This window comes from Lactuca virosa, chromosome 2, assembly GCF_052849685.1.
Source record: "Lactuca virosa cultivar CGN04683 chromosome 2, Lactuca_virosa_CGN04683_v6, whole genome shotgun sequence".
Classification (NCBI taxonomy): Eukaryota; Viridiplantae; Streptophyta; class Magnoliopsida; order Asterales; family Asteraceae; genus Lactuca; species Lactuca virosa.
The window spans coordinates 73285095-73298501 of record NC_136427.1 but is presented as its reverse complement, the minus strand read 5'-3'; the positions used below and the strand labels follow the sequence as shown (position 1 = coordinate 73298501).

General features: G+C 37.5%; 1 pseudogene; it reads right to left on the bottom strand.

Annotated features, from left to right (window-relative positions):
• Positions 1 to 4614: 4614 nt before the first annotated feature.
• Positions 4615 to 11379, bottom strand: LOC145157509 (geraniol 8-hydroxylase pseudogene; annotated as a pseudogene).
• Positions 11380 to 13407: the final 2028 nt, after the last annotated feature.

The following is a 13407-nucleotide window of genomic DNA, read 5'->3' as shown; positions in this document are numbered from 1 at the left end:
AGATGCAGCTTTCCCATCCGGAGTTATTCTTGAGGAGACAAATTATCCGCTATGGTCCCAGTTAATGGAGATGCGAATCGGAGCTCGAAACAAATCCGGTTTCATCACGCCGGGCACTTCGAAACCCAAGACAGACGAAAAGAAGATCGAAGCATGGATCATCGACAACCATCGGGTGAAAATTTGGTTGATCGACTCGATGAGTCCACCTCTGATGCGCCGCTTTACACGTCTTCAAACAACAACGAAAATTTGGGAGGTTGTCAGCAAGACGTTCTCTGATGGAACAGACGAGACGCAGCTGTTTGAATTGAATCAGAGGTCGTTCGCTACTCGTCAAAACGGACGATCTCTTTCCACGTATTACAATGAACTCGTAAGTATCTTTCAAGAAATAGATACTCGATTGACTACATAGGGAGATACAGATACTGTAGCCCAAACCGTATTCGATCTGTACCATTGAAATACTTCAATTTGATAGTGAATCACGACTTTCAGAGAATCCAAGCAATCTATTCATCCCCTATTTATAACAACGATAAGTAATTGTAATCCATAATTATAAAATAGATGAAATTATATATTTTGAATTCATCAAGGTTGGATAGCAAAGCGAAATACTCTTCTGTAATATGTTATTTAGCTAGACGCACATTGAAATCCTTCTCTAACAGGTACGGAAGACATATACAGACTGCATGCTCGTCCGATAACTCATTAAGTGAATGTTTAATCACCTTAAATACATGGTCTAATTTGACCAAGACATTCTTTAGGAACATAGGAAAGGAACGGGAACGGAAGGCGGCGCCAGATGCATAAGCAGGAAAATAGTCACCATACTGGAAGCCGATTATGAGACAAAATTCTTTCTTAACGAAAGACAGCTCTTAACCCCCAGTCTCAAAATCCTTTCCTCTACTTGACTTCGAGGTTTAGTGAAATCTTTGTGGCAAAAGATGTAATGTAGAAGATAAATGATCCCCATCTACAATAGGAATGTCTAACCACCTCCCAAAACATGTATTCCATAACATAGTATCGCATTCAGGTCTGTCTCTGAATGCCACAAGAATTTCCCATCCGATTTTGGGTTTACACGAGAGTGTAATTGATGCATCAAAAACCATGTTGTGCTCCAACAATATTCTGGAACAGTTCCGGACCTATTCCTCATGCTCTGGATGAGTTCCTCATGTTCCGGAACAGTTCCTTGCGTTCCATAATGAAATTTTAAGATTATCCTATTCCGAAATAAAGTCGTTTTTGAAGATTAGTATTTTGATGTGATTACGTCTGTACAAGCATTTAATGCTTTTTGTCTTTGTTGATAGAACAATTCTTAGGACCAAATCAATTAATCTTTTAGGTGTCATATTTGTAATGAATGTTCTCAGTCTGTACCTTGTCTCTCCTATACTATATAAGGAGATGATGTTTCATGTTTAGACACCAAGAAAAGAAAGATATAGCAATTATTCTCTTCACATCTTTTCAAATTCTCTTCCATGTCAAATGTCTTTCACTTACATTAAACTTGTTCTTATATTGTCTTTACTTTGTTCATACTCATTTTACATTACATAGATATTTCGTTGAACACTATTTTAAATATCATCTTTAAGTCTCGACTTGTTACCAGACTTGACTGGACCAACTAATTAGAAGCAGACATTGATCTTAAAAGTTAATTCAAGGTTTGAGTTTTCAAACCTTCTCCGCGCATTGAAGTTTGTTCTCACAGTAAACATCTTGTGAAAAAATATTTTACATGTTTGCACGGATATGCAGTCGTGGAGGGAGCAAGGGCTCAAGCCCCCACGTGTATGGATGCGCGACATTAGAATGTTATTGTTGACCATTTCTGAATAGATAAGCATAAAAAACTATCTACTGAAAATATAAAATGTTAGAAGAAGTAAGTAATTAATAATCGTGAAGGGACGAGGACCTAAAGCAATGCTTTTTTAAGGAAGTAAGTTAGAGTAATGTTTATTTAAGTATAACATCTTATGTAATGTTTATTCAAGTATAACATATTATGTAATGTTAAAAAAATTGAATAAACTCGAATCATATCACTATAGACATGCCAATAAACAAGGGAATTCGTTGATCTATTAGTCGGAGAGTAATATCTAAGTCTTTTTTACTTAAAAGTGAAGTGGTTTCTTGTTTTTGGCATTATCTATTTTTAAAATATAATGATAATCTTTGTAAAATACAAATCGTTTTAGTTCGTGAGGTTGCTTTACAAACTCAGTTCATAACCTCCTCTGATGGTGATCTGAGCATGATTGATTGGACAAGCAAATTCAAGAAGGTGTTTGGTGCTCAAAGGGGACATGTGAGATGTATCAGACCTTAATCTCCTTGTGCAGTGGGTACTAGTGCACCCTTTCACTGACAGTCACAGTCACAAGCACCATAACAAACTCATGTATTTATCAAACTCTTCAAGAATTTTGTAGCTTGGTATTTTGCAAATTTGATAAGGGCTTAATGCATTTATATTATTAAGGACTTGATGTATTTTATAGTGAATTTTGGTAGTTTTGGTATTGTGCTTTTTTGTTAAGTGCTTAATTCATTTGTTATGAATTTGGTAGTTTAGAAGTTAGTTAAATTGTTAATTACTTAAATTGTGAAGGACTTAATTGATTTCATATTTTGATAGTTTGTTAATTTTTTAAGGACTTAATTGATTTGATAATTTGATAGTTTGTTTAATCGTTAAATTGTTAAGTACTTAATTGATTTGATACTTTGATAGTTTGTTAAATTGTTAATTACTTAATGTGCTTGTTACTTAATTGTTAAGTAATAATTTGTTTTTTTAATGTTACTTAATGTTTTTCTACAAAACCTGACATTTGTGCCAACAATTGGAGATTTATCCGCTCATTTAATCAACCACAACAAATAATAATATAAAATGAGATGCCGTCAAATTTAGAAATCAAGAATAGTAAAATACTTATTTGTTTAATTACATTTAACAATAAAAAAAAAAAAAAAGAGTAGAGCGAAAGTGTAATATAAACCACATGACTCTAGTGGAATCAGAAAACCAAGAAACAAAAAAATGTCGTTTGAGCTTTGCAGTTGATACGAATTTTGAAGTTTGGAGTTGGAACAAAAACGTAAGCTCTTGTTTACTGTAAATTTACATTAGCTCAACTGCAATTTCTAATTTTAAGCCTAATTTTTCAAAATGCGAGTTGTTGTAATTTTTAATTATAGCGTTAGCTACTGGAATTGAAAAATATACGTGCTTTTGTCTTTTTTGATTACAGGATTGTCGATTGTTAGACTGTGAACTTAATCATATGTAAAATTGGGCCCTTCCACGGCATGGGTCATGTGCGGTCACCCACCTCGCACACACTCAAAGACACCCTTTTATATGATGTTATTATGGATTTATTAGATCGTTTATGAATTTGATTAGATAGTTTATGGACTATATTATATATATATATATATATATATATATATATATATATATATTATTCAATACTTTACGTAATGCTCGTAGATTATAATTTCTGTATTTTTATTATTTATGTATTTTTATAATATAAATTATATAAAATTTAATTTCATAATAAAAAAATAAAGCATTAGTAGTGACAACACCTTTTGCAACGACATGAATCATTGCGACGAGTTCTACCTACGACAACCTTGGCCGGACCGATATATCGGAAAAGTATTAGCCAAAACATCATTTGCGATGATAATCATTTTTAGCGTTGGCACTAATAACGACGATATATGAGTATTAGATGTGGCACAATAGCGATGATCCATTTGCAAAAATATGTCGTCGCTAATACCTTTAGCGACGACCTCTTGCAACAATTGCGGCGACAAATGTTGTCGCTAAATGTGATCTTTTTGTTGTGATATGGCAAACAAGCGTACTTTTTAATCTTATGACAGTTTTTGATGAAGACTTCCGAAAGTAATTTGTTAATTACATTGACCATCATATATAGAATAGTAAAAATAGACGATGCAGAGGGAGTAATTTGATTTTTTTTTCATTGTGGTAGTTGCTTCTATCTCTTTAGAAATACTAAAAACCATCAATTAAGCATTTGTTAATGGGTAATCTTGTTCGAGTGTGCAAGTGCATTTGCATGTTTCGAACAAGATTACCCATTACCAAATGCATAATTGATGGTTTTTTTACTTCAACTCTTCGAGGGGTGATAATTAATCAAGTTCAACAATTCCATTTCGTAACAACTTATTCATATGTATAATGATGTTGGAAGTCAAGGAGAGAACTAGGTTCGGGATAACGATAAGACGACTCCTTCGCAAACATATACATACATTTATCATCTCCTAATTGACATATACACATCAATTCTCAATTTTTATTTAATGTTTGGTTATATTGTACAATACAAGTACAGGGGAATAATAAGTCCATTTGCCCACCGCATGAAAAGGCTATGGACAGGCCCAGCTTATTAAATGATAATAAAAGGTAGCTGGACTTTGCTATGGTAACTTATTCTTATGTATATCATCGTACATAAATCCAATGGACACGTCTCAGCTACTTAGTGAAATAACCATGCATGCAACCAAGTGTTTCTATTCCATATAGAGATTTTTGTGTGCAAACCTCTGAGAAGGAATAGCTATGAGTGGATTTCCTTTCTTCAAGACAACGCCAAATTTATCGGGAAGCTCGTGCTCTTTCTCATCAGGCAAAGTCCAGTTGAACGAGTGCAACAATGAAGCCAAAAGATACATGAGCATCTTCTCGCCCAAGGGAAGCCCAGGACACCTTCTTCTACCAGATCCAAAAGCAAGAAAGTTTGTATTTAGTCCATTATAATTAAACTTTGTTGTTCCATCGAGGTTTAGAAATCTATTTGGATCAAATTCTAAAGGATTCTCCCAATATTGAGGATCTCTATGTATAGCCCAGACATTCAAATACACACTAGAACCCTTTGGAACTGTGTATCCATCAACGGTGCACGATTTACTCGGAGATCGAACTACCAAGAGTGGAAGTGCAGGGTGTAAACGGAATGTTTCCTTAATTACTGCATCTAGGTAACGTAGTTTTGGAAGATGAGATTCTTCCACAGTGTTGTGTTCTCCTACAACTTGTTCTAGTTCCTCTTGTATCTTTTTCAATACGTCTGGATGTTTTAATACCTCTGTCATTGTCCATTCTGCCATTACTGTTGTTGTGTCAGTGCCTGCGATAAAAAAGTCCTGTTTCAAAAACAAAAATAAGGTGTTAAGGCCTTGAATCGATGTCATAAGTAGACAAAAATAAACAAACAAAAACAATAACATAGATATATGATAATGGTACCACGAGAAAAGCTTTTATTTGCGTAAGGCTAAATGAAGATTCGGTATTTTGTTGTTTAAGCTCTAGTAAAATCTGGACGAAATCTTTTCTTCCATGTTGCTCCGTTGACTCTTTGGGTTTAATGCTCATTCTTTCATCGATTATCCTCTGGAGGATTGCATCGAACTTCTCAAATTGCAGCTTCATTTTTCGCTGGACTCCTTGTAAATCGAATCTCGTAAGCACCGGAAAAAAGTCCGACACGTTCGCCTCTCCCACAATATCCATTACCCCTGACATCACTTCTCGGAATCCAGCCCATAGATTATTACTGCTTTCTTCCTCTTCATCCACACTTTTCCCCCATACCATGCTACTTATCACAGTTAGTGACGTAGAGAACGCGATCCCACCAAAGTCTACCTCCGTTCCCATTCTTTTGTACACATGTTTGATGGTTTTTCTCACTCCAGCTCGCCGGAAAGACCCTGAAGCTTCAAGGTTCTTGTTGCTCAATACTTCATGCACGAACACTTTGTTGGGAATAATAGACAATAAAATAAATTTCAGAACACAATATTTAACGTGGTTCGGTCTAATCTGACCTACGTCCACGGGCCAACGAGAGAGAGGATTTTATTATCACCAAAGAAAATTACAATCATACAAGGCTAAAATGCACTTGTAATCTGATCACTCAGTATAAGGTATCACTCGTGCTTTTGGCTGCCGAATTAAAGGCTCTGCACAAAAGGCTTGGACTTAGCCTTTTGTGCAGAGCCTTTAATTCGGCAGCCAAAAGCACGAGTGAGTGAGTGATCAGATTACAAGTGCAGTTTAGCCTTGTATGATTGTAATTTTCTCTGGTGATAATAAAATCCTCTCTCTCTCGTTGGCCCGTGGACGTAGGTCAGATTAGACCGAACCACGTTAAATATTGTGTTCTGAAATTTATTTTATTGTCTATTATTCCCAACAACTGGTATCAGAGCCCAAGGTTGAAGGAGGTCATATCTTGTAGTATGCTCTGTGGTTGCAGCTTAGTCTGATCGGCCACATCAGAAACAAGGTTGACCGTTTTGTGTACGACAGATTTATATTCTAGTATACAATATTGTTCTTTCGAAGTTATGGCGGAAGATGGGAAGGTTAAGATCGACAAATTTGATGGTCACGATTTCGGTTTCTGGAGAATGCAAATCGAAGATTATCTCTACCAGAAGAAGTTACATGAACCACTGTCCGGAGAGAAACCCGAAGATATGAAGGAGGAGGATTGAGACTTGTTAGATCGGCAGGCACTTGGTGTGGTGAGATTATCATTGGCAAAAAATATAGCTTACAATATTGTCAATGTAAAGACTACTCACGGGTTGATCAAGGAGCTATCTAACATGTACGAAAAACCTTCAGCAGCAAATAAGGTTTTTCTTAGTAAATCTAAAGATGAAGGAAGGTGGCTCGGTGACAGATCATGTGAATGAATTCAACTCAATCATCTCAAGATTGATTTCGGTTGATATTGGATTCGAGAATGAAGTCGAGGCGTTGCTACTATTATCATCTTTGCCTGAAAGTTGGTCCGGTACGGTGACAGCAGTTAGCAGCTCAACCGGAGGTGCTAAGCTAACATTCGAAGGTATTCGCGATTTAATCCTTGGTGAGGATGTACGCAGACGGAGTGCCGGAGAATCTTCCAGTAGTCTTCTTAGTACTGAAGACAGGGGAAGAAGGTCCAATAGAGGAGGCGGCGGTAGAGGAAGATCAAAGTCGAGAAAGAGAGGTCAGTCAAAGAACAGGTCGGATATTACCTGTTGGAACTGCAAGGAGAAAGGTCACTTCAGAAATCAGTGCCCGAGGCCTTCGGCAGATAAAGGCAAGAAGGAAGTAAATATGGCAGCAAATTTTGAAGGTGACGCGCTCATTTGTGCGGTTGAAAACTCAATTGAATCCTGAATCATGGATTCTGGTGCGTCGTTTCATGCCACTCATTCCAAAGATGTGATGCATAATTTTAGACATTACAAAGGAAATGTTCGATTGGCTGATGACAAGAGTCTAGATATCACGGGAGTCGGAGACGTGGTTCTCAAGACAACTTTAGGCACGAATTGGACTTTAAAGAATGTGAAGTTCATTCCAGACCTAAAGAGAATGTTGATATTAGTGGGGCAGCTTGATAACGAGGGTCACCATGTTACATTTGGTGATCAGCAATGGAAGGTAACGAAGGGAAACTTAGTTATTGCTAGAGGTCAGAAGCGGGGTACACTTTACATGGTGGAAGCTGATGACTCTGAAGTACATGCTGTAGAAGAAGCTGGGGCATCTACTCTATGGCACCAAAGACTTGGGCATATGAGTGAGAAGGGAATGAAGATGCTAGCCTCCAAAGGAAGAATTCCAGATCTGAAGACTGTAACAGTTGATTTCTGTGAGCCATGTGTTCTTGGTAAACAGAAGAAAGTTACTTTCGTGAAGACTGGTCGTCCACCCAAGTCCGGGAAGTTGGAGCTAGTACATTCAGATGTTTATGGTCCCACTACAGTTTCTTCAGTGGGAGGATCCCGGTATTATGTTACTTTCATTGACGACTGCATAAGGAAAGTTTGGGTTTATTTCTTGAAACATAAGTCTGAAGTTTTCAGTACTTTCAAGAAATGGAAAGCTATTGTTGAGAATGAAACTAACTTGAAGATCAAGTGTTTCAGATCTGATAATGGGGGTGAATACAGTAGCAAAGAATTTGTTGATTACTGTGCTGACCAAGGAATCAGAATGCAGAAGATGGTTCCGGAGACACCTCAGCAGAATGGAGTTGCTGAGAGGATGAACCGAACGTTAAACGAAAGGGCGAAGAGCATGAGACTACATGCAGGCTTGCCCAAGATGTTCTGGACAGATTCGGTCAACACAACTGCATATCTAATCAACAGAGGACCCTCAGTCCCCCTAGGGTTCAAAATTCCGGAAGAAGAATGGAGTGGTCGTGAGGTTTCACTCAGGCACTTGAAAGTTTTCGGTTGTGTCTCATATGTGAAGGTGAAAGATTCTGAAAGAGACAAGCTAGAAGCGAAGGCAAGAAAGTGTACCTTTATAGGCTATGGCTTGGATGACATGGGATACCGCTTCTGGGATAACGAGACAAAGAAGGTTATCAGAAGTCGGGATGTAGTGTTCAACGAGAATGCTCTATACAAGGATGAACTTGCAGCAAGCTCTAGCAGAAAGAAGCAACCAGAGAAAACAAAGAGTCAAGTCGAGTTTGAAGAAATCTCTGAAGACGACGTAGTAAGACCTATCAGTACTCCGGAGATAGGTGAAAGTTCTGGAAGCAGTGGGAGCTCTGATAATATTGGAGATAGTGGGAGCGAAGAAGACAGTAGTTTTGAAGAGAAGTCGAAGAAGGTGCAGGGACTATAACTCCTACTGTCAGGAGATCCACTAGACCAAGAAAGGCTCCAAACAAGTATTCTCCTTCAGCAAATTACTTATTGCTGACAGAGAATGGTGAACCTGAGTCTTATCCAGAGGCCTTAAGGATGAAAGATTCCATATAGTGGAAAAGGGCTATGGAAGACGAGTTGAGCTCACTTGACAAGAACCATACGTGGTCCTTGGTCAAGCTCCCAGCAGGGAAGAAAGTATTGCAGAACAAATGGGTGTTTCGGGTCAAAGATGAGATTGATGGCAGTAACAGATACAAGGCCTGGTTGGTGGTAAAAGGCTTCCAACAGAAGAGGGGTGTTGATTACAATGAGATATTCTCTCCAGTTGTGAAGATGACTACAATCAGAATGGTCTTGGGTATTGTAGCCTCTGAAGATCTCCATCTAGAGCAGCTAGATATGAAAACAGCTTTTCTTCATGGTGACCCGGAAGAAGACATCTACATGGCACAACCAGAGGGTTTCCCAACAGTTGGCAAGGAAAAACTGGTGTGCAAGTTAAAGAAAAGTCTGTATGGATTGAAGCAAGCTCCAAGACAGTGGTACTTGAAGTTTGATAGCTTCATGCAGAGGAGTGGGTATCACAGATGTGAGATGGATCACTGTTGCTACTTGAAGAAATTCAACTCCTCTTACATCATCCTGTTATTATATGTTGATGACATGTTGATCGCTGGATCCGACATGCAGGAGATCGACAAGCTTAAGAAGCAGTTGTCCAGAGAGTTCGAGATGAAGGACTTAGGGGCTGCTAAGCAGATATTGGGCATGAGCGTAGCCAGGGACAGAGTTACCGGTACACTAAAACTTTCTCAATCTAAGTACATCAAGAAAGTTTTAGAAAAGTTCAGCATGGCAGATGCTAAAGTAAGAAGTACGCCTTTGGGAAGTCAGAAACTCTCAAAGAAGCAATCCCCAAAGACGGAAGAAGACAAAGAACAGATGGCCAAAGTTCCCTACGCATCTGCGGTAGGTAGCTTGATGTATGCAATGGTCTGCACCAGACCAGATATTGCTCAAGCAGTGGGAGTTGTGAGCAGGTTCATGTCGAATCCAGGAAAAGAGCATTGGGAAGGAGTAAAGTGGTTGTTACGCTACTTGAAAGGAACAGTTGAGGTTGCCCTATGTTACAAAATAAAGGGGGTGGTCTTAGAAGGGTTCACCGATGCAAATTTGGGTGGATGTGAGGATTCGGGTAAAAGCACAACAGGTTATGTGTTTACAATAGGAGGTACGACAATCAGTTGGATGTCCAGGTTACAAAAGAGTGTTGCTCTTTCAACCACAGAAGTAGAATACATGGCTATTGCAGAAGCGGCCAAGGAGCTTATATGGTTGAAAACGTTCTTATTAGAACTTGGATTTCAACAGGAGGATTGTGTACTGCATTGTGACAACCAAAGTGCAGTTCACCTAGCTAAGAATCCGGTGTTTCACAGTAGAACGAAACACATTCAGATGAGGTACCATTTCATTCGAGAGTTAATCAGTAATGGAACTCTACATCTGAAGAAAATCCTTGGAACGAAGAATCCAGCAGATATGTTCACCAAGGTGGTTACCACTGATAAGTTGAAGTTATGCATGACTTCAACTGGCCTTCCAGAAGTTTGAGGAGGAAGGCATGGCAGATAATGAGAGAGAGAGAGAGAGAGTGTGTGTGTGTGTGTTGCAAGAGCTGGATGATAGAGAAGACCGTATGGTTCAAGTCTCCAAGTGGGAGATTGTTGAGTTAATTGGTGGAGACTCACCATTGTCTCCCACCCACTCCTCTTTCCATAAATTACTCCTTGATTTGCTCCACTAATTTCTCCTCTTTATTCCTTTTCATCTACTATAAAAGGAAGCATATGTTGAAGGGAAAAGATGCACCAAAACTCAACAAAAACATATATAAGAGTCAAGTAACTTCTCTTATATATCCAGTAGAAATAGTGAGGAAGCCTTTTGTGCAGAGCCTTTAATTTGGCAGCCAAAAGCACGAGTGATACCTTATACTGAGTGATCAGATTACAAGTGCAGTTTAGCCTTGTATGATTGTAATTTTCTCTGGTGATAATAAAATCCTCTCTCTCTCTCGTTGGCCCGTGGACGTAGGTCAGATTAGACCGAACCACGTTAAATATTGTGTTCTGAAATTTATTTTATTGTCTATTATTCCCAACACACTTTACGCATGTTACGCCAGTATGGGTTGTTATCAGACCAGGTTATATCTTTTCCACCATATGAGAGGATTAGGGCAGCCACCGGAGGGTCTCGGTTGGCAAAGATATCATCATTCTCGTTGACGACAACTTTAGCAAGGTCTGAGGAGTTAACAATGATGTAGGTCTTACTTCCTAGTTGGAGTTTGAAAATGGGCCCAAAACGTTGAGCCATTTTGGTGAATTCAAGGTGCAAGTTAGGGCCAAGAAATGGAAGGTACCCTAGCAAGGGTAAACCACAAGGTCCTGGAGGCAACCGTGATGTGGTCTTCCAGGACCGGTGAAGTAAAATAGCGAATGAAATGGCTAACAAAGTGATAACTATTAAAGTGAGCTCGATTTTCATGCTGGTAACTTCCAACCACGATGACAACTGGCTAAATGATATCATGGTGTGGATTCAAGTTACCAACGTGAATTACAGTTATTCTTAATTATGAGATACAATCCAATATGTTTATATTTATACACATGGGAGATTCACTCTTATGGAACTGGGAGAAGGGCTCCAATGAATTTGTACAAACAATTGTGAAAACACTCCCAGAATTACTGTGTTAGCATGCCTTCTTTTACCTTTTCTAGCAGCCTAGCTTCTGTAGTTACTAGTTAGTAGCCTTGTAGTTAGCATATAGTCAAGTTTTGGTGTTTAGCTACGCTACTGTACATATTCTCTGCACTTTTTTCAATGCATGGGGATGTAGCATACCTTGTATGAATTTGCTGTTCAATTTTTTTTTGTTCTTTTACGATCACGGTTTCTTTTGATGTGATCATATGTTTTAAAATCATTGATTTTTCCTCATAAAATATATTTATTGGAAAAATGTGTATTAAAATGATATATTATAGAGTACCGAAGAAGATAAGAAAAGTAGACTAAGGAAAACAGTAGATCAGCTAGATGATTGTCAATTGCACTGGTTCCAATCAGTGTCGGAGCCGTTAAGTGCCAAGGAAGGGTCATGGCCTACCCGCTTTTCAGCCTTCTAATACCGAACAAGCTAGAAAAAGAAACAGTGAAGAAATAATTGACAAGAAGGAACAAAGAAATCCCATTGTTAAAGAGTAGGAATAAGGAGTTAATATGGTGTTTAAGAACGGAGAAGGAAGCGTCACCGGAAACATCTCCTTTCCAGTGTCTTTTGCCGTCGCCGGAGAATGCCTTTCCCAGTGCGGTTGCGCCCTTCGCGGTTCAAATGTTGTCTGCGAGTTGCGCCCTATTCTTAGGCGTCATCTTACTCGGCTCTCACTTTCATCAATTTATTTATTTACTAGGTGTGAGACTCGTGTATTACGTAGGTTTTTTTTTTTTTTTTAAATTAATATATTTTGTTAAGCGTTATATGTTCAATAATTTACAAAACTTAAATTTGAAAAAAATATCAATATTAGTCATGAATGAACCAACTTTTGTAAGGTTTCTGCAAACAAATTATCGTTAATTCAAATGGGATCGGCCGAAAATTATGTTTTTCAATTAAAAAGTTGATTTGAATTTAATACATTAATAGAAAAATTACGTGAGAATTTACGGACACATTTAAGTTTCCTTATTTTCTTTATTATATTTTTAAATTAGATTTTTTTATAATTTAATAACAAAGCCAAAAAAACCACAATTTGTCAAGTGGTTTTAAATGAAATTGAAAAAATTAAAAAAATGTCATTTGGCATATTGAATTAGGTGATGACATGTGGCAAAAAAAAACTTTCATTTATTAGGTAGGATTTATAGTTATATTTATATTTATATTTAGCTATATTAATTTATTAGTTAGCATTAAATTACTTATAATAGTGGCCCCATAATTTTTATAAAGGTAAATTACATTATTGGTCATTCCTTTAAGTGTTAAAACTCATATTTACTCTTTCTATTTGTAAATTAATTCATCTTCCCTTCTCTTGTTTGGTTAAAAGGTAAACATATAATTCATCGTTTGTTTAAATTTGCATGTTTCATCACTTCCAATATAATGAAATGACATTTCTACAATTTTTTAATCTTTTTTTGATTTATTTTTTTCTTACAATTATTTATAAATAGAAAATAAAATACACCACCTCACCCACCTTATCCTAACCCCTTGCTTTTAAACCCTCTTTCCCCTAAATCTTTCACAGACAAAATCATCACAACCGCTATTCCATCACCACAGTCGGACCACCAGCCACCACCATCGACCATCACTTCTTTTTGGGTAAATTACACGGATGGTCCTTGTGGTGTGGTTTAGGGTAATCTTCATGTTTGGTCTCTAACAACTTTTTTTAATTCAGACCGTCCCTATTTTATACTTTCGTTGCATGTTTGGTCCCTACCACTATTAAAAAGACTATTTTGCCCTTAGAACTAATTTTATTTTGTTAATTCTTTTTTCATTATTGCAAATATTATTAAATAAATTAAAAAATA